At 36.7% G+C, this 23,466-nt stretch overlaps 1 protein-coding gene across 5 annotated transcripts in view; it reads right to left on the bottom strand.

Annotated features, from left to right (window-relative positions):
• KLHL15 (kelch like family member 15) overlaps window positions 1-23,466 on the bottom strand; it is a 48,113-nt gene that overhangs the window by 9,355 nt on the left and 15,292 nt on the right. The gene's annotated exons all lie outside the window — the stretch shown is intronic.

The raw sequence follows: 23,466 nt of genomic DNA, 5'->3' as shown, positions 1-23,466 counted from the left end.
GGAAAAGAATGAAATGTGACCATCACTGCAAAACAAATAAAAATAAATAAAATTTCGTGTGTGCTTTCTTGTGTTAATAATTAATTATCTCTGGAATTTCACAAACATTTTTGCATTCTTTGTTTGTCACATATCATAGTTCTAAACAGAAAAACAGAGTTCTTGCCATTTAAACAGTAGGCCTCCTAAAACCATCAAAAGTATATTTGATGATTAGTAAAAATGAGCATCTTTTCATATTTTCATTTTCCATTAATTTCTTCTATGAATTGCCTAATAGTGTGCCTTACCCATTTTTTCTAGTCTTTTTCTTACTCACTTGTAGGAGCTAAGAGGCAATATCCTAGAAATCAAGGAGAAACATAACCTCAAATTAAATATTTAAGTGCCTACTGTGCACAGCCAGTGGTCTGAGCACTACACAGGTTTTGAAGTAATAGAATCTTGTCTGACATAGTAATTAAGCACCATGTCAAGTAGTCCAGTATAGTGAGTGACTGAGAATCCAATTCAGGAAATATCTGACTTTGCCACTCACAAGCTATATGATCTGAGGCATGTAACTCAACATTCTCAAGCTTGTTTCCTTGTATTATAGGGAGAACAAAAGCACCTACACCTCATAACCTGATGGTAGGAGTCAAGTGAGAAAATCTATGTGGAAAGGACTTAATAAGGTACCTGTCAAGTGATAGTATGTAAAAAATAGTAGCTATTACTACTGACTAGGGGGATAACAGTGCAAGTCACTCAGTTTAACTTGGTGATTCTGATGCTTTTTTTCAGTCTGTGCAAAAATTCTGTCAGAAAGCAGAAAAGAAATGAGAAACTGTTTCTTTGAACCTAATCTTCCCCAGTAAAACTTGATAGGGAAAGTGCAAATAGGAGAAACCTTTAGAGAAAGTTGCCATGTTATTTGGAAATCAAGAAAGAGGAATGCTGCACATATTGGACAGACAGAGTTCAAGTTTTTCAAAGAAAAATTAGGGTGGATTCCAAGATCAAAAACTGTAAGGAAGCTCAAGAAGACTTGCAGGCTCTCAAAGGCGTAATACCAATGGCATAACTGGAAAATACACTGATGAGGGGACAGAAAGGGGTAAGTATCTAAAAAAAAAAAAAAAAGGACATGGCTGCAGAGAATTTTCTGGAATGCAGATGTTAAGAAACAATTTACAGTGCTGCTGACTGCACAACCAAGTGAGGATCCCGTAAGACATGGTTTATTTCAGACATTTTCCATTATGCCAATAGATAGAGGGAGCCAAAGAATGACTGTGAAGCTGAATGGCAAACTGTGATACATCTACATGATGGAATATGGTACAGCTACAAAAAGGAAGGATGTGGAGAGGCAGGCAATGAACTGAATAAACCTTGGGGACAAAGTGCTGTGCAAAATAAGCCAGAAACAAGAACAAATATGCTAAAGTCTCTTTCAAAAAACACATATAAGAAAACGGGAGCCGAGACTGCAAGCCCTTATAGCAGCCACACCAAGTTGTAAGTATATTTCTAAATTCTGAGACACTGAGCTTTCTGTATCAGCTGGAATTTCCCCTGGAACTTGGAATAACTCAAAGGCCCAGAAATGGAGTGCTGCAGCCCTGAAGTTAGCACAGCTATATACAATAACAGTTAAAGTAACTGAAAAAGAGAACAGACATCTCAATTAGATATAAAAACAAAGCCATCCTGGCTGGGACTAAGGTAAATCAGAATACAGGGTAAAAGATAAGTGTATTTACGTACTCTAAACCTTCATCTGCTGTATGAGACCCAAGGCAGAGAGAGGTTACATGTCTAGAACCTAAATTTTCTGTAACACACAATCTAAATCAATCTGTCTGGATAGCTCATTTAAACAACCCAAACTCCTGGAATCCAGAACAGGAGGAATGAGGCCTTGTAATTCTATATAGCTTAGTGTAATACCTGGAAACTTCTCAGATTCTGGTAAGCTGATTAACTGAAAAGTATTGGTAGAGTCCCTTGATAGTCCAAAGGAAAAAAAAATGTAACTATTATACTCTTCCATCTGGGAAACCCTGGGTACCCTCTCAACCACTGAAAAGTCCTAAGAAAATAGGCTAAGCTCTTGATTTTGAAGCTTGCCCTTATGAAACTTATTTCTGTAGTGGAGAAGCTAAGACTACGTATAATGAGGCCTAATAGTTGCTTCCAAGAAACCTCTTTCATTGCTCAGATGTGGCCTCCCTCTCTAAGCCCAACTCTCCAAGGAAATCATTACCCTCCTCTCTACATGGGACATGACATCCAGGGGTAAAAGTCTCCCTGACAACATGGGGCGTGACTCCTGGGGATGAGTCCCGGCCCTGGCACCTTGGGATCAACAACACCTTCCTGACCAAAAGGGGGGAAAAGTGTAATAAAATAAGGCTTCAGTGGCTAAGAGAGATCAAATAGAGTCAAGATCATATTCTGGTGGCTACTCTTATGCAAGCTTCAGTTCAACAGTGCTAATTGCCACGGTTTGCTAACCCCCAACCAACATCACTCCTGTTAACTTTTAAGAACACCTAGGGCTATGAGATTCTATAAAACTTTCAGGCACTAAGTATGCTTTTCTGGAACCTATAATTTCCAGAGGGTTCCTAGGTCAGATAAATCCTAAAACCCAGAGGGACCAGTCTCTTCAAGATTATCGACTAATTACATCCCCCTATCTTCTAGTGTTGACACCCCTTCTCGACATGAAAAGTCAGAATGGGCATTGCCTAAAGATCTCTATAGACTCGAAGAAGGATCAAAGGAGGAGGAATTATAACAGAGAAGATAGGATTTAACAAATAAATATGACTGTTGAATCACTATATTGATATTTTAGCCTCCAGTGTTTTGGAGCAGCTAGAAAGAAACATCTGAAATAATGGAGTGGTAACTCATAACAAACTGAAATCTGTTTTGTAACTAACTGTTGAAGTGTACTTTGAAAATTATTGCTTTTTCTTTGTATATATATTTCACAATAAAAAACGTTTTAAAAAAGGAAATCATTTATAACACATGGTTTAAAAAAAGGCACATAAAACAAATTTTTAAAGAGTGAAATGAAGCTGTAAGAATATTGACTTCTGGAGAAGATGGCGGCTTAGTAAGACGCGCGGATCTTAGTTTCTCCTCCAGAACAGCTTCTAGGGGAGTAGAAACGATACAGAACAGCTCCCAAAGCCACGACAGAGATAAAAAAGACAGCGTACCCCAACCTGGAACGGTTGGCTGGCTGAGAGAACCCGCTCTGGTGAGATCGCTGAGGGGTGCGGGCTTCACTGGGCAGGGCGGCAAGCGGCCGGAGTCACTCCCTTCCCCCTTCCCGGGCCGGCTGGGAGAATTGGACAGGCGGTCCCCTCAAACCGCGGCGGCTAGCGCCCACACCACACAAGGCCCCCCCGGACCAACTGAGAGAATTGGATCGGAAATCCCCAGGCCGCGGAGAACGGTGACGGGGGGGGCCTTCCAAACCCGTGACTCCCCGGGAATGGTGCACACTCCCGGGCGGGCCGCTGCAGTTGGTGCCCTCCCGCCACGTTTGGCGCCCTGGGCCGACTAGGAAATTCGGACGGGCGCTTTCCCGGGCTGCGGTGGCCAGCGACCCTCCCCGCGTTCGGAGCCCGGGCCGGCTGGCACTCTTCCAAGCTGCTTCGGCTAGTGAACCTCCCGGATGGCGAGAGTTTTCCAAAGTTAAAGGACCCACAGCACCTTTTACTGGTGGGACCCGCAGACAAACGTGTGCCACGAGCGCCACCTACTGGGCAGGATAAGAAAAACAGAACCCAGAGATTTCACAGAAAAATCTTCCAAACTTTTGGATCCAACACCCAGGGAAATCTGTCTAAATGCGCAGACGCCAGCAGAAGATAACGGATCACGCTCAAAAAATTGAAAATATGGCCCAGTCAAAGGAACAAATCAATAGTTCAAATGAGATACAGGAGCTGAGACAACTAATGCTGAATATACGAACAGAAATGGAAAACCTCTTCAAAAACAAAATTGATAAATTCAGGGAGGACATGAAGAAGACATGGGCTGAACATAAAGAAGAAATAGAAAAACTGAAGAAACAAATCACAGAACTTATGGAAGTGAAGGACAAAGTAGAAAAGATGGAAAAAACAATAGATACCTACAATGATAGATTCAAAGAGACAGAAGATAGAATTAGTGATTTGGAGGATGGAACATCTGAATTCCAAAAACAAACAGAAACTATCAGGAAAAGAATGGAAAAATTTGAACAGGGGATCAGGGAACTCAAGGACAATATGAACCGCACAAATATACGTGTTGTGGGTGTCCCAGAAGGAGAAGAGAAGGGAAAAGGAGGAGAAAAACTAATGGAAGAAATTATCACTGAAAATTTCCCAACTCTTACGAAAGACCTGAAATTACAGATCCAAGAAGTGCAGCGCACCCCAAAGAGATTAGACCCAAATAGGCGTTCTCCAAGACACTTACTAGTTAGAATGTCAGAGGTCAAAGAGAAAGAGAGGATCTTGAAAGCAGCAAGAGAAAAACAATCCATCACATACAAGGGAAACCCAATAAGACTATGTGTAGATTTCTCAGCAGAAACCATGGAGGCTAGAAGACAGTGGGATGATATATTTAAATTACTAAAAGAGAAAAACTGCCAACCAAGACTCCTATATACAGCAAAATTGTCCTTCAAAAATGAGGGAGAAATTAAAACATTCTCAGACAAAAAGTCACTGAGAGAATTTGTGACCAAGAGACCAGCTCTGCAAGAAATACTAAAGGGAGCACTAGAGTCAGATACAAAAAGACAGAAGAGAGAGATATGGAGAAGAGTGTAGAAAGAAGGAAAGTCAGATATGATATATATAATACAAAAGGCAAAATGGTAGAGGAAAATATTATCCAAACAGTTATAACACTAAATGTCAATGGACTGAATTCCCCAATCAAAAGACATAGACTGGCAGAATGGATTAAAAAACAGGATCCTTCTATATGCTGTCTACAGGAAACACATCTTAGACCCAAAGATAAACATAGGTTGAAAGTGAAAGGTTGGGAAAAGATATTTCATGCAAATAACAACCAGAAAATAGCAGGAGTGGCTATACTAATATCCACCAAGTTAGACTTCAAATGTAAAACAGTTAAAAGAGACAAAGAAGGACACTATATACTAATAAAAGGAATAATTAAACAAGAAGACATAACAATCATAAATATTTACGCACCGAACCAGAATGCCCCAAAATACGTGAGGAATACACTGCAAACACTGAAAAAGGAAATAGACACATATACCATAATAGTTGGAGACTTCAATTCCCCACTCTCATCAATGGACAGAACATCTAGACAGAGGATCAATAAAGAAATAGACAATCTGAATATTACTATAAAGGAGCTAGACTTAACAGACATTTATAGGACATTACATCCCACAACAGCAGGATACACCTTTTTCTCAAGTGCTCATGGATCATTCTCAAAGATAGACCATATGCTGGGTCACAAAGCAAGTCTTAACAAATTTAAAAAGATTGAAATCATACACAACACTTTCTCGGATCATAAAGGAATGAAGTTGGAAATCAATAATAGGTGGAGTGCCAGAAAATTCACAAATACGTGGAGGCTCAACAACACACTCTTAAACAACGAGTGGGTCAAAGAAGAAATTGCAAGAGAAATTAGTAAATACCTCGAGGCAAATGAAAATGAAAACACAACATATCAAAACTTATGGGATGCAGCAAAGGCAGTGCTAAGAGGGAAATTTATTGCCCTAAATGCCTAGATCAGAAAAGAAGAAAAGGCAAAAATGAGGGAATTAACTGTTCACTTGGAAGAACTGGAGAAAGAACAGCAAACTAATCCCAAAGCAAGCAAAAGGAAAGAAATAATAAAGATCAGAGCAGAAATAAATGAAATTGAAAACATGAAAACAATAGAGAAAATCAATAAGGCCAGAAGTTGGTTCTATGAGAAAATCAATAAGATTGATGGGCCCTTAGCAAGACTGACAAAAAGAAGAAGAGAGAGGATGCAAATAAATAAGATCAGAAATGGAAGAGGAGACATAACTACTGACCTCACAGAAATAAAGGAGGTAATAACAGGATACTATGAACAACTTTACGCTAATAAATACAACAATTTAGATGAAATGGACGGGTTCCTGGAAAGACATGAACAACCAACTTTGACTCAAGAAGAAACAGATGACCTCAACAAACCAATCACAAGTAAAGAAATTGAATTAGTCATTCAAAAGCTTCCTAAAAAGAAAAGTCCAGGACCAGATGGCTTTACATGTGAATTCTACCAAACATTCCAGAAAGAATTAGTACCAACTCTCCTCAAACTCTTCAAAAAAATTGAAGTGGAGGGAAAATTACCTAATTCATTCTATAAAGCCAACATCACCCTCATACCAAAACCAGGCAAAGATATTACAAAAAAAGAAAACTACAGACCAATCTCTCTAATGAATATAGATGCAAAAATCCTCAATAAAATTCTAGCAAATCGTATCCAACAACACATTAAAAGAATTATACATCATGATCAAGTAGGATTCATCCCAGGTATGCAAGGATGGTTCAACATAAGAAAATCAATTAATGTAATACACCATATCAACAAATCAAAGCAGAAAAATCACATGATCATCTCAATTGATGCAGAGAAGGCATTTGACAAGATTCAACATCCTTTCCTGTTGAAAACACTTCAAAAGATAGGAATACAAGGGAACTTCCTTAAAATGATAGAGGGAATATATGAAAAACCCACAGCTAATATCATCCTCAATGGGGAAAAATTGAAAACTTTCCCCCTAAGATCAGGAACAAGACAAGGATGTCCACTATCACCACTATTATTCAACATTGTGCTGGAGGTTCTCGCCAGAGCAATTAGACAAGAAAAAGAAACACAAGTCATCAAAATTGGAAAGGAAGAAGTAAAACTATCACTGTTTGCAGACGATATGATACTATACGTCGAAAACCCGGAAAAATCCACAACAAAACTACTAGAGCTAATAAATGAGTACAGCAAAGTAGCAGGTTACAAGATCAACATTCAAAAATCTGTAGCATTTCTATACACTAGTAATGAACAAGCTGAGGGGGAAATCAAGAAACGAATCCCATTTACAATTGCAACTAAAAGAATAAAATACCTAGGAATAAATTTAACTAAAGAGACAAAAAAACTATATAAAGAAAAATACAAAAAACTGTTAAAAGAAATCACAGAAGACCTAAATAGATGGAAGGGCATACCGTGTTCATGGATTGGAAGACTACATATAGTTAAGATGTCAATCCTACCTAAATTGATTTACAGATTCAATGCAATACCAATCAAAATCCCAACAACTTGTTTTTCAGAAATAGAAAAACCAATAAGCAAATTTATCTGGAAGGGCAGGGTGCCCCGAATTGCTAAAAACATCTTGAGGAAAAAAAACGAAGCTGGAGGTCTCGCGCTGCCTGACTTTAAGGCATATTATCATGCCACAGTGGTCAAAACAGCATGGTATTGGCATAAAGATAGATATATCGACCAATGGAATTGAATAGAGTGCTCAGATATAGACCCTCTCATCTATGGACATTTGATCTTTGATAAGGCAGTCAAGCCAACTCACCTGGGACAGAACAGTCTCTTCAATAAATGGTGCCTAGAGAACTGGATATCCATATGCAAAAGAATGAAAGAAGACCCATGTCTCACACCCTATACAAAAGTTAACTCAAAATGGATCAAAGATCTAAACATTAGGTCTAAGACCATAAAACAGTTAGAGGAAAATGTTGGGAGATATCTTATGAATCTTACAACTGGAGGCGGTTTTATGGACCTTAAACCTAAAGCAAGAACACTGAAGAAGGAAATAAATAAATGGGAGCTCCTCAAAATTAAACACTTTTGTGCATCAAAGAACTTCATCAAGAAAGTAGAAAGACAGCCTACACAATGGGAGACAATATTTGCAAATGACATATCAGATAAAGGTCTAGTATCCAGAATTTATAAAGAGATTGTTCAACTCAACAACAAAAAGACAGCCAACCCAATTACAAAATGGGAAAAAGACTTGAACAGACACCTCTCAGAAGAGGAAATACAAATGGCCAAAAGGCACATGAAGAGATGCTCAATGTCCCTGACCATTAGAGAAATGCAAATCAAAACCACAATGAGATACCACCTCACACCCACCAGAATGGCCATTATCAACAAAACAGAAAATGACAAGTGCTGGAGAGGATGCGGAGAAAGAGGCACACTTATCCACTGTTGGTGGGAATGTCAAATGGTGCAACCACTGTGGAAGGCAGTTTGGCGGTTCCTCAAAAAGCTGAATATAGAATTGCCATACGACCCAGCAATACCATTGCTGGGTATCTACTCAAAGGACTTAAGGGCAAAGACACAAACGGACATTTGCACACCAATGTTTATAGCAGCGCTATTTACAATTGCAAAGAGATGGAAACAGCCAAAATCTCCATCAACAGAAGAGTGGCTAAACAAACTGTGGTATATACATACGATGGAATATTATGCAGCTTTAAGACAGGATAAACTTATGAAGCATGTAATAACATGGATGGACCTAGAGAACATTATGCTGAGTGAGTCTAGCCAAAAACTAAAGGACAAATACTGTATGGTCCCACTGATGTGAACGGACATTCGAGAATAAATTTGGAATATGTCATTGGTAACAGAGTCCAGCAGGAGGTAGAAACAGGGTAAGATGATGGGCAATTGGAGCTGAAGGGATACAGACTGTGCAACAGGACTAGATACAAAAACTCAAAAATGGACAGCACAATAATACCTAATTGTAAAGTAATCATGTTAAAACACTGAATGAAGCTGCATCTGAGCTATAGGTTTTTGTTTTGTTTTGTTTTGTTTTGTTTTTACTATTATTACTTTTATTTTTTTTCTCTATATTAACATTCTATATCTTTTTCAGTTGTGTTGCTAGTTCTTCTAAACCGATGCAAATGTACTAAGAAACGATGATCATGCATCTATGTGATGATGTTAAGAATTACTGATTGCATATGTAGAATGGTATGATTTCTAAATGTTGGGTTAATTTCATTTTTTCCGTTAATTAAAAAAAAAAAAGAGAGAGAAGGGCTAATTGGAGCTGAAGGGATACAGACTGTGCAACAGGACTGGATATAAAAACTCAGAAATGGACAGCACAATACTACCTAATTGTAATGCAATTATGTTAAAACATTCAATGAAGCTGCATGTGAGGTATAGGTTTTTTTTCTATTATCGCTTTAATTCTTATTCTGTTGTCTTTTTATTTCTTTTTCTAAATCGATGCAAATGTACTAAGAAATGATGAATATGCAACTATATGATGATATTAAGAATTACTGATTGTACATGTAGAACGGAATGATTTCTAAATGTTTTGTTAATTTTTTTTAATTAATTAAAAAAAAAGAATATTATAAGGCTAAAGCCTTAGAATGAAGTATGGGTTTACAAAGTACCCAATATTGAATATTTACTTCAGAGGTCAAAGTAAAAAGAGGTACAGCAAACAGTGAAGTCCCTCCCCGAGCCCCCAATCACCGCAGGGTAATGTAATATTAACAAGTGTCCTCACTCCTATTTTATTTCCATTCTCAAGCTAAGAATGTTTTATTCTTTCAATCTGAACGTCAAATACAATTACTAGGAAGAAATTTAAAATGGCTAAGAAAAAAAAAACATCTAGTTATTATGAGTTCAAGTCATTTGATCTCTGAAATCATGTCCTGTTATAATGAGAGCCTCTGCAGATAAGGTAGCTTAATTGCATTCTGTAATCTGTGTGGAACAGCAAAGTATGGGAGAGGCCCTAGCCAGACAAATTTCTGAACTACAGATTGGATAGCTTGAAATTGATCCTGGATTGTTAAAAAATATATAGTACTTCAGAATAAGAATGTGCTAAACACTAGGAGGCAGCACAGACTCACTAAGTAATGCCAACACCAACACTGTTTCTTGTATAAATTTAGACAATGTAACAGCACTGGTAGAGAGAGAACCCATGACTTCAGCAAAGTAATCAACAAAATCTAATCATAAAGGAAGGAGAAAACACCAGGGACCCATGAATCACCTGAAATTGCAGCAATAAGTGTGTATTAGTACATCTGGGGGGTAAGGTGGGGTGGTGGAGAGTCCACAGCTTTAATCAGTTGCTGAAACAATCTACAAACTCCAAATATAAGGCTTTAACTGGATAAAACTGTGGACTGGATTAAAAGAACAGCCAGTCCCACCCTCTCTATTCAGGTGAAACCACAACTGAGACCTACTGTTCAGTTCCATCACTACACGACCATGTCCAAAAGATGGTGAAAGGATCCAAAATCACAGGAAGAATGGTCAAACAGATGAGCAATATTTCAACCCAAGAGAAGACTCGGAAGAAAGATGGCAACTGTTTTCAGAATCAGTAAGTGGAAGTTTGGAAGATTTTAGGCCAGTATAAGGAGAAGCTTTGAAATTAAAACTGTCAAGGTAACAGATGCCCACTGTATTACTATTTATAATGGCACAAAAACTGGAAACTCTAAAATTTATCAATAAGACACAGGATAAACTCTGGTTATACCATCATTAAAAATAATGAGGTTAATCCATTTGCACTAACACAAATGTTCAGAATGTTAAATGAGAAAAACTGCAGGAGCATATATATATTCTCAAAAAATAAGAACAGACTGTTTCACAGTCAGTATATGCCGGACAAAACATCTGTATACATGGACAACATAGTTACCAGCAAGCTCTTGAGGTATTTGCCCTTTTTAGCTTCTACATAGGTCTGTATCTGGTTTTACAGGGATCATGTATCTCTCTCCTAATCAGAAAAATGATTAAGGGTACACTTTTTCCCAAAGTCATGGATCTGCCTTTGACATCAGCAAGCATGCCGTCACTAGAGGTATTTTAAGTGGGTGACTACCTGTCAGGAGTTCTGGAGAGAATTCCAACATCACCCCAAAGATGAGGCTAGATGGTCTCTGACGGCCTCCCAGGCTCTTGAAGATTCCACCAATTGGTCCTACTTGACTGCTCTTAATAATTTTCTTGTTTTTCGTTTTACACCCGATATTCTGGTTCTCTTGTTCTCTCCTCATTGGTGCTATTGTGCTCCTTTGAAACCTGGGTTCCAAAGAGTTTACCAGAGCCCTTTCAAATCTATGTTAAAGTCCAAATCAAAGCTATATATCCTTATCCAATTTTTACTGTTTTTGAGATAGCTAATTGTTCCATATAACATCTTGTGACCAAGAAATGTAGCTCCCACTTCTCTTTGCCATGGCAGGAAGTTCTAGATCTGCCTTGCTTTGCTACTACTTGTTGCAATTCTCCTCTAAAACCACAGAATATCAAATGAGCACAATTTCTTCTTTCATTATAGTAATGGGAAACTAATACCACTGATAATCCTTGAACAAAGTAATTACAGATACACTGTTTTAAAACAAAAAGCATGGGGATGAAACTTTCCATGTGAATGGAATCATATCATTAACAAAGGGAGCCATCCAAAAAGAAATATGCAGCTCATCTTTTCATAGGAAAAGCATTTCTCCCATTCATGAAACAGTTTACCTATGTATCAGGTGCTCACCAAAGAAAGAGATAAGGAAAGAATGACATTTCTCTCATGATCTGAGTTATTTTCCTTATCCTTTCACAGGAGTAAAAAGCTGTCTTGTTTTAAAACTTAGAAAAAATATAATCATTCTTTTTCACTTTTCCTGCTTTGATACTTAAAAAAATATATTATGAAAGCATTTTGCCTTATCTTGAATACCAAATGCCAGAAAGTATACATTACCTTTTAAAAACGTGGTTCGAAAATTTAAATTGCCCATTTGCTCCTCTCATCTTTTTAGTTTAATGTAACTGCATGCATGCACATATGCATGTAGTTAGCAAAGGAGAAAAATGATTAATTCTGAATGTGGTTCCTGAAAATATGTTAAGTAAAAGAAATAAAAGCTAGCCCATTTCCACTGGGCAAAAATTCTATCTATTTCTTCACTCACCGTCAAAATGTTGCATAACTTACTAAACTCAAGTTAGTAAAGGTAATGTGTATATACCACTCTTCATTTTGAGAATTCAAATGTAATTTGCAATGAAATTAAAATGGGCATTTTCACAGCGCTTACTACCTTTGATTAAAAATCTGGAATTTTAAAAAATCTACTAAACCTGACTACAGTCTAAAATTATTTTAGAATTTCAGTCAGCCAATTTAAGATATTATCAGCTGTTTAACCTTTAGAAACTTGTTTTAAAATGCCCAACACACTTATACTTTTATTTATTTATCCATCAGTGTCAGGCGGGAGAAGAACAGTCCCTGAACTCAGGATCACAGGTCTTGTGCTTGGCCTTGACACTGCTCCCAAGTCACTGTGTGACCTTGGCCAAGCCTGTTTAAGTATTTCCCCCTGTATAAAAGAAGTTAGTTATATAAGCAGACACCTCTCTGGCCCTTCTCATGCCCAAAAAGGCTTATTTAATTCTCAGAATGGTGAGTGTAAGATATCGTGTAGAAGACTGAGTCCTGATTGTCAGTTTTTATTGTCCCTTCTCCACTGTGATCCAATCTTCTCAAAAGAAAATCCAGAAACAACGCATTTACTCTAATTGAGCTTCACTTTAACGTTAGCTCTAAAACAAATTTATGCCTTTTAGGAATCACAGCTACATTTTATGTAATTTCTACATTCAGTAAAACGTGGAGCAGTCTTTGTATGTTGTATTGCAAATCATCTACCCTGCTATAAGAAGTCTTTATTTATAAAATCATGCTAAAAAATTAAGCTTATACTGATTTATGTAAAACTCAAATCATCACCAAAAAGCCAAATGTAAAATGCTCTTAATTAATCCCTAGGTCCAAAAAAATTGAGTTCAGGACTAAGGATAAGGCTATGAAAAAATCAGTTAATGCTAAACACAAATCCTTTCAGGAGTACTATAATCATAGTCAAATACCAAGTGGCAAAGGTAAATTTTAATAAGGATTTACCCATTCTCTTCTCTAAGCAAGCAAGAGGCTAAAATATTAAACTGAACCTCAAAAGTAATGTGACCAGGGAGGGAAGCCCCTCAGGACACCATGCTAATAGAGTTTCAACACAACAAGGGATAGTGGTTAGTCCCTCTACCCCTTCAACTTTTCTGTAAAGTGAAAAACTTTTAATTCAAAAAATAAGTATACTCAGAAAGTCTAATTTCCTTCCAATTGTGGTACAATAGTAATAGAGCACTATTAAAAGTTAAGTAACAGTACATAAGCCCTAAAACATAGAAGAGAATGTAATTTTTTAAAAAAGATTTTAAGGCCATCTTTTTATTATCTGATTACATTAGTGTTTACATGGCACAACTAACTTCTAGAATTCACAATTTATGGGGAATTTTTCCTTCTATTTATGAAAAAAATCCCAACTATAAATTTAATATCTAAACTTTATCTATAAAAATGGTAGAACAGAAGGAAAGCCAAATAAAAGGCTTAATCAGACTAACTTCGGAAGATTCTTGAGCAATGTTTACCTATGACACATGAAGTTTTCTGGATAAATAATAAACTTGGGAATTAAAACTTTAATCTGCTTCCTTAATAAACAGCCAATGAAAAACCAACTATAAAATTTTAAATACAAAGCTGATCTGATGTGGGTTTTTTTAATAGGATTTTAGATTTTTATCCTTTCCCTTTGAAAAAAATGAAAGATTTTTATTATGATAATTCTGAAGATACTTTACATATTAATACAATTTCTAAGGGAATAATTGGTATGCTGGGTCTTACCTTATGTATATTTATGACACTGAAGATGCCCTGGGTTCAAAAATATTAAAATGTCACTGTACTAAAGAATCAGCATACGGGTATTTTAATGAATAACAATTTTGCTAAAAAGATTTTTTCCATACAAAAAAGTCAAGTATAATTCATATTTTGCCAAATATACATTTACTTCATAAACCGTTTTCAATAATGCAGTAACTTTTTTTAAAACCAAAAGACTAAAAAGAGCCAAGTTTAAAACTATTTAAATCTTCACATCACTGAAAGTCAGAATGACAAACATCAGGCCTTATCTCTGCAAAGACCATCACAGCTAGTAAAAAAAACATGCCACAGATATTTACATAAGCAAAAACTGAAATTATAGTCTAGTTTTAAAACTAGGAATCCGCTATAGATAAAAAAAATGAATCATAGGAAGTCTTTAAAACTTACATCAAAAGACAAGATCCTTCAAAATTTTTCATATTTGATTAGTGAAAATTTTGCTAAAAAGATTTTTTCCATACAAAAAAGTCAAGTATAATTCATATTTTGCCAAATATACAAAGTGGCAATAGTACCAAATAGTAATAGTGCTCTATTACTATTGTACCACAACTGGAAAATACAAGGTCCCCAGACCTTGTATTTTTTTCAGTGCCATTAAATTAGGCTATAACGTTTCATTCATGCAAACACTCTATTAGAATTTTCACAACTCTAACTTCCCAGTGATGCAGGCTGAGCCACAGGTTAACTGCATGCTTCCTGTACCTAACAGCTGCAATAGGAAGCCCCTGGACCAAGAGGCAAGCAAACCTGGGTTCCAGTCTGGATGGTGCCATTTGTTCTAGAATAAGAGTCCTAGCTTTCTGAGCCTGTTTTCTTATCTATAAAATGGAAATAATATGTAAACTCTACTTACATAGACAGCACTCAGTGCATACCTCGTATATATATAAGGTATTTCTATATATATAAACATATATATATATAAATATATATATAAGGCATTTATATATTTATAAGGTATTTCAGATAAATACTATTACTACCTCTAAATAACTCAGTGAGGAAATGTGGAAGCCCTGGTCTCCCTGATAATGGGTCCCAGAAAGTACTTAGAGTTAAGTTAAGATGATCTGTTTTCAGCTAGGGAGCAAGTACAGTAGAGGACTAGGGGAAAAGATAATGCAAAAGATTAAACTCAAAGGTTTCGGCACAGCTATAAGTCCCTGCAGTCAGTGGGGGCTCTTCCTCAGGAAGAGGCAGAACACCCCGTTCCCCTTATTCTGAAGCCACTGCTCAGATCTGATTGTTACTGCCAAAGGAAGAATTAAAATCTCCATGGGTTCCTTCACGAAAATTTGCACAGTAGCTTTTTATTTTCCTGAGGCCAGGAAAAGGCTCCTGAAAAAGAGATGCTGTACTCAAACAACAGGTATCTTTATCATCAACTTCACTGACTAGTTAAGTGCATTTAACAGTAAGTGTAAGTAGCATTTCAAAAGGCTGAAATCAAGGAGAGGGGTTACATATGTAAGACTATGTATGCATATGCAGAGAGTTTCTAATGAACAACTTATTTCCTGAACTTCTAGAGCAGCGCTGTATAATAGAAATAAAATCTGAGCCACACATGCGAGCCAAAGATATAATTTAAAATTTTCCACTAGCTAAATTAAAAAATTTAAAAAGGTAAAATTATGTAATAATATCTTTTATTCAACCCAAAGTACTATCATTTCAACACATAATATAATGAAGTAATATACATCTCTTTTGTCATTTCAGACTTTAAAATCTCAACTCAGAATACCCATATTTCAAGTGTTCAATAGCCACAAGTGGTAACCATATTGGACAGCGCAGTTCCAGAGTCATAGATATACACTAACTTTTTATAAGAAATAACCTTTCAGTTTTACTATTTTAGCTAGTTTTAATTCCAACAAATAGAAATGAAAGGGCTCTAAATTAAAAAAAAGGGGGGGTGCGTGAGGATTTTACAAATCTAAAAGAAATAAACAAAATAGTGTGAATAAAATTCTTGATGATTTTAGCCATATGACTGGGCTACATAAGCTTCTTAATACAAAAAAGTCTGAAATTGGATCAAAGAGTTATGTGATTTTCTAAGTTTTCCTCTGCCATTACAATACTTCTCCTATAATTCTTCCTAAAATGTCTTAATTATCTCATAGTAATAATAAAACACAATGCTATAAAGTAGATATGCTAACACAAAACAAAAGGAATAGAAGAACGAAGTTGACACCAACGCAAGGAAGTATATTCAAATAATCCAGAATGTGGGACACACTATGAGATTACCAATGGTCTGGTCTTTCCTCAGAAATAAAAAAAAAAAAAGGTGAGGGTTTATTTTAGATTAAGACTAAACAGACATGATAACTAAAAGCAGTAAACCTTAACTTGATTCTGGTACATTCTGGGGGACAAGTGGAAAAATTTGAACATGGACTAGCTATTAGATAATATTAGAGTCTTATTGTTAATTTCCCTACATGGAATGGTACTGTTGTTATGAAGGAAGTCTATCCTTAGAAGAGGCATACTTAAATATTTAAGGGTAAGGTGGCATGATGCTTGCAATTTATTTTCAAAAGTTTAGAAAACAAAAATATCTATCTAAAACAAATATGGCAAAATGTTATTAACGGTTCATGACTCTAGCTACCAGATGCTTGTTACACTATTCTTTCAACTTTTTCTACCTTTGAACATCTTCATGACAATGTAAAAAAGGAAAGACAATTATGGATTGAGAGAGATTGATATGTGCTGTGTGAACTCTGATTAAATTCTGGTTCATGAAAAACAGCTAAAAAAAGATTTAAGACAACTGAGAAAATCATAAAATGGACTAGACATTACATGACATTAAGGAATTGCTGCTAATTTTCTTAGTGTAACAATGGTATTATGGTTATGTAAGAGAATATCCTTACTCTTGAGAGATGAGACATTTGCTGAAATATTTAGGGGTGAAGTATTATGTCTACAACTTTCTTTAAAATGGTTAAACAAGAAACAAAACAAATTATATATACAAACATACATACCCTCCACCTGTTCAGCTAGCTAAAGCAAATATGGCAAAATGTTAACAACTAGTAACCTACAAGGAAATTTCTGGGTGATCATTCTACCATCCCCTTTCAATGTTTAGAAAATCTCATAACAGAAAGTTTTTTAAAAATTTAAAGCTAGAGACTTCCGGGTCAAGATGGTGGCTTAACAACAGTGTGCATTTTAGTTCGTCCTCTAGAACAACTACTAAATAACCAGAAACAGTACAGAACAACTCCCGGAGCCACGATAGTGACTGAACACACAGCGTACCCTAGTCTGGACCAGCTGGACTGGCTGTGAGCACCCCCCAGAACCGTGAGTTCCCAAACCTGTGGCGGCCAGCTCCCCTCCCCCACAGGCCACTTCCCAGAGGGGAAAGGAAAAGACTTTACCAGCAGCAGGGACTGAGCACAATCAAACACCAATTGTGGAATTAATTAACAAATTCTGACTACTAAAAATAGGCCCCCAGCTTAGGTGAACCTGATCAAAGCAGAGGTTGCTCATTTTTGCCCCAGCACCAAGGGGGCAGGACTGACAGAAAAAGGGGGAAAAAAAAGAAGGAAACAGGTTTTTGTGGCTGTGTATCTACAAAGGCTTGACTGCCTCTGGATACAGTGGCAGAACTTTTCAGGCTGCAACTGTCCCACACATAGGCAGAAGTGAGCTCTTTTGGGGGCTTATCTGGAGCTTGTGCCTTCCCCAGGGGAGGGGTGAAGCCCCACCCAGGTGGAATCCCTCCATCAAGGAATTCAGACACCAGGGCTTGGTAATTTGAAGCCATTAAAACCAGCCTACAACCTCTTCTCTCTCTCCACCACGCCCCCAGCAGGGAGAGTCTGCCAAAGTTAAAGGTACCACATCATCTTATGCTGGTGGGACCTGCAGTCAGACAAGCATCACATACTGGGTGGGATAAGAAAAACAGAGTCCAGAGACTTCACAGGAAAGTCTTTCAACCTGCTGGGTCTCACCCTCAGGGAAAACCAATGCAGGTGACTCTTTCCTCCTGATAGGAGGCCAGTTTGGTCTAGGAAAATCTGGCTGAGGTCTATAATATCTAAGGAGACCCTCTAAGTGTGGGGGGGGGAAAGGCACCACACAAGCAAGGCAAGAAACAAGAAAACAAGAACTGAAAAACTCTCCTCTGTTAAACAAAACTTAAGCTAAAGGTCCAGATAAAGCTGAACGGAATGTCAAAGAACAGATAGACAACAAATTCATCCAGCAAGAAAACCCTAGATAAAAGAAGTGAAAGCAATCTCCAGAATAAACTAATTAAGGTAATTAAATGCCTAGACACCAGCAAAAAATAACAAATCACACTAGGAAAATTGAAAATATGGCCCAGCCAAAGGAACAAACCAACAATTCAAATGACATACAGGAGCTGAAACAATTAATTCAGAATGTATGAACAGACATGGAAAACCTCACCAAAAACCAAATCAATGAATTGAGGGAGGATATAAAGAAGGCAAGGAAAGAACAAAAAGAAGAAACTGAAAGTCTGAAAAAACAAATCACAGAACTTATGGGAATGAAAGACACAGTAGAAGAGATGAAAAAAACAATGGAAACCTACAATGGTAGATTTCAAGAGACAGAACATAGGATTTCTGAACTGGAGGATGGAACATCTGAAATCTGACAAGAAACAGAAACTATAGGAAAAAAAATGGAAAAATATGAGCAGGAACTCAGGGAATTAAAAGACAATATGAAGTGCATAAATATACATGTTGTGGGTGTCCCAGAAGGAGAAGAGAAGGGAAAAGGAGGAGAAAAACTAATGGAGGAAATTATCACTGAAAATTTCCCAACTCTTATGAAAGACTTAAAATTACAGATCCAAGAAGTGCAGCGTACCCCAAAGAGAATAGATCCAAATAGACATACTCCAAGACATTTAATAATCAGAATGTCAGAGGTCAAAGAGAAAGAGAGGATCTTGAAAGCAGCAAGAGAAAAGCAATCCATCACATACAAGGGAAGCCCAATAAGACTATGCGCAGATCTCTCAGCAGAAACCATGGAGGCAAGAAGACAGTGGGATAATATATTTAAATTATTAAAAGAGAAAAACTGCCAACCAAGAATTCTATATCCAGCAAAACTGTCCTTCAAAAATGAGGGAGAAATTAAAACATTTTCAGACAAAAAATCACTGAGAGAATTTGTGACCAAAAGACCATCTCTGCAAGAAATACTAAAGGGAACACTAGAGACGGATACAAAGACAGAAGAGAGAGGTGTGGAGAAGAGTTTAGAAAGGAAGACTATGAGTAAAGGTAAAAAGAAGGAAAATTAGATATGACATATAAAATCCAGAAGGCAAAATAGTAGAAGAAAGTACTACCCATGCAGTAATAACACTGAATGTTAATGGATTAAACTCTCCAATCAAAAGTCACAGTCTGGCAGAATGGATTAAAAAACAGGACCCATCTATATGCCGTCTCTTACAAAGGACACGAGGCCAAGGAGACAAATGGACATTTACACACCAATATTTTTAGCAGCATTATTAACAATTACCAAGAGATGGAAACAGCCAAAATGTCCATCAACAGTTGGCTAAACAAACTGTGACATTTACATAAGATGGAATATTATGCAGCTGTAAGACAGAATAAAGTTATGAAGTATCTAACAACGTGAATGGACCTTAAGGACATTATGCTGAGTGTGATTAGCCAGAAACAAAAGAACAAATACTGTATGGTCTCACTGATATGAACTGACATTAGTGAATAAACTTGGAATATTTCCTTGGTAACAGAGACCATCAGGAGATAGAAATAGGGTAAGATATTGGGTAATTGGAGCTGAAGGGATACAGATTGTGCAACAGGACTGAATATAAAAACTCAGAAATGGACAGCACAATATTACCTAACTGTAATACAATTATGTTAAAACACTGAATGAAGCTGCATATGAGAATGATAGCGGGAGGAGGGCTGGGGCATAAATGAAATCACAAAGAAAGATAGATGATAAAGATTGAGATGGTATAATCTAGGAATGCCTAGAGTGTATAATGATAGTGACTAAATGTACAAATTTAAAAAATGTTTTTGCATGAGGAAGAACAAAAGAATGTCATTACTGCAGTGTGCTGAAAATAGATGGTACTTAATATTTTAAAATTCAACTAATGTGTGAGACTAAAGCAAAAAACATTATTTGTTACAAATCTATACTTTGACTAGTGCGTCTCCTAATATAACTTATGTAGATAGTTGATTGAACACCTTAAGTACATGGAACTTTGTATAGGACATGAGATTTTGTTGGTTTGTCCAGGTGATGCCCTGATGAATCCCAGAGTGATTTGATCAGTGAGTGGAAAAGTATTTGCAAAGTCCCCTTCGGGGAATGGTGAGAACGGGGGAAAACTCAACTTTCCCAAGTTGAATTCTTGATATTCTCACAAGCAGTGTGGACAACCAAAGCTATAGGCTGAGCCCCCAGTCTTGGGGTTTGTTCATATGAAGCTTAACCCCACAGGGGATAGGTCAAGCCTACTTAAAATTAAGCCTAAGAGTTACCCCCAAGAGAACCTCTTTTGTTGCTCAGATGTGGCCTCTTTGTCTCCAGCCAACACAGCAAGAAGACTCACCACCCTCCCCCTGTCTACATGGGATATGACTCCCAGGATTGCGGACCTTCCTGGCAACGTGGGGCAGAAATCCCAGAATGAGCTGAGATTCAGCATCAAGGGATTGAGAAAAACTCTAGAATGAGCTGAGACCCAGCATCAAGGGTTTGAGAAAACTTTTTCAACCAAAGGGGGGAAGAGCGAAATGAGACTAAGTGTCAATGGCTGGGAGATTCCAAACAGAGTAGAGAGGTTATCCTGGAGGTTATTCTTATGCATTAAGTAGATATCACCTTGTTATCCAAGATGTAATGGAGAGGCTGGAGGGAACTGCCTGAAAATGTGGAGCTGTGTTCCAGTAGCCATGTTTCTTGATGATGATTGTATAATGATATAGCTTTCACAATGTGACTGTGTGATTGTGAAAACCTTGTGTCTGATGCTCCTTTTATCTACCTTGTCAACAGATGAGAGGAACATATGGAATAAAAATAAATAATAGGGGGAACAAATGTTAAAATAGATTTAGTTTGAAATGCTAGTGATCAATGAAAGGGATCAGTAAGGGGTATGGCCTGTAAAATTTAAAAAAAAAAAGACACTAACCATTATTTCATTCAGAAAATGCTAAATAAAGCCACAATGGTTTACCACAAAAAAAAATTTAAAGCTAAAAATAAAAAGTACATATTAAAACTCTATTTTTCTAAATTTCAGCCAATGGAATAAAACCACAACAGAAAACTGCCTAGACTTTTCCCCAGGTAGATTCTCTTACTAAAAACAACCAGCAAAGATGTAACATCGTCTTTATGTTACATGTGTACTCTGTGGTGCTGTGCATATACAGTGGATATTAAAATGTTCATGTTTGAGACTTGCAGTACAGGAAATAAAGATGGGCCCTATTTTCAAGGAGTTCAAAATAGTATGGTATATAAGTCTGAATTCTCTTTCCCATTCCATTTTTCTACGTTGGTTTTTAAAGTTTTGCTTCTAGAGATTTATAAAGTAAGCCCCAAATCTGCCTAACTCAGTATTTCTCAATACTTAGAAAATCATGGATTCCTTTGATAAACATTAAAATCTCACACACTGCTAAGGCAAGAGTACTGAGTACCTTCCATATTTATCTCACCAGGATTACTAAAAACTGAACTATTTATAACACACTACAAAAAAATCGAGAGATTTCTCTGTAGCTAGATCTTTATTAAAATTTCCTAAGAAATTAGCTCAAGAAGGAAGCCTTAACATTTTTATTCTGATGAGACTCCCAATACCTGGCCAATAGGCAATAAACACTCCCCAAGCTGTATGTGCAAAACTGATCCATCAGGGAATGCACGGGTGGTTCAGGAGAGATCCGGGTTCGATTCCCGGCCCATGCACCCCCACCCCCCCCAAAAAAGTTAACCATCAGAGGTACCAGAATTATTTTATACAATTTACAAAATTATCCAATAGTATTCACTTTCTGCCACTGTCACTATCTTCTACCTTGATCTGATAATTGTAATATAAAAAAGCTCTGCCAATTAGCACTTAAAAATTATTCACTGTTATCAAGTATCCATCACACTGTCCTACAAGAGGGGAAATACTATTTTCTATTCCATAAGTACTTTCATCTAGACTGAAGTTACAGGTTTTTTGTTTGTTTTCCTATCAGAAAAGAATTTGCATTAAATGTATAAAGACAAAACAGGGCTCCCCAGGGAAAGAGAGCAATAAAAACAATAGTAAGGAAAAAAAAAATCAGGTACAAATGATTTACACAGTTGATGTGTGGCTGATTATCACTAAACAAAGAATAATTAAGAAATATACTCTTTAGTTTCAGTTACTTCTGCCAAATCAATACACAGCTAGTATAAAGATCATATCCCATAAAACTGACTTCTCTGTGAAAATTATAAGTTGACATTTCACAGCATTTTGAGGTGGGGGTGGGGGGATGCCAAGCTGCTGGGTACCTACTCAAAGGCACAAATTTGTTTCTTTTTCAAATGGTGTAAACAACCTTCCACTATAGATATTCTATTTTTGTCACCACGTCTGATAACTAAAGCTGAGGAACTGCTTAACATAAAGGGTGTCTACCAAAGCTTTATATGTGCTTTCTGGAAAGAAGAAAAGATGTAAGAGGTAAACAGAGCCCCAGAGGTAACCATGTGATTAGAAACCAATTAAGTTAAGCAATTACTGAACCTACTTTCTTTCCTTTGGGCAAGAAAGGATCACTAGTGAGACTGATATAAAAATGAAAATGCTTACATGTAAAAAGGCCAAGGCTATCTCGAAAAAAGACTATTTTTAAGATAGCAGACCTATGGAAATGGTAAAATCTGTACAGGGATATCTGATCAGTGTAGACAGTGTTTATAGTCTATTGGTTTACAAAGGCCAACAATGTTTCAGATATATAAAAGATGTTTGCATGGTCAACTTTAGTTAGTATTCACAGTGAAATGGGGGGGGAACAGAACTAGGGTGAAAATAGGAAAAAAAAATCACTACTAGTGCCTACTGGCTTTCAAGAGCTATTTTATATCACCTTACAACATTTTAGAGGAATAAGAAATTGTATTAATGTACATTACTCAGAACTAAAAAACTTAACTCCAATTTCAGCATGTATTATTCAAATTCATTTTTACAAAAAAAAAAGCTAACCTGACCCAGTTCAAATTTTATTACTTTGCGAAAAGAAAAGCTGAAGCCAACTTGTAATATTTTGGGTTAATTACCCTTCAACTTTTAAAGTACTTGAAAATGAAACTATGCTACTACCTACCTGGTTCGTATTTAACCCACAAAATGTGTTTTTAAAAACCTAAATGCATAAACTACAACAAATTAGGTTTCTCACACATAAACTATTCTTATAAACTATTCT

This window comes from Tamandua tetradactyla, chromosome X (assembly GCF_023851605.1).
Source record: "Tamandua tetradactyla isolate mTamTet1 chromosome X, mTamTet1.pri, whole genome shotgun sequence".
Classification (NCBI taxonomy): Eukaryota; Metazoa; Chordata; class Mammalia; order Pilosa; family Myrmecophagidae; genus Tamandua; species Tamandua tetradactyla.
This window is presented reverse-complemented; position numbering and strand designations above follow the sequence as displayed.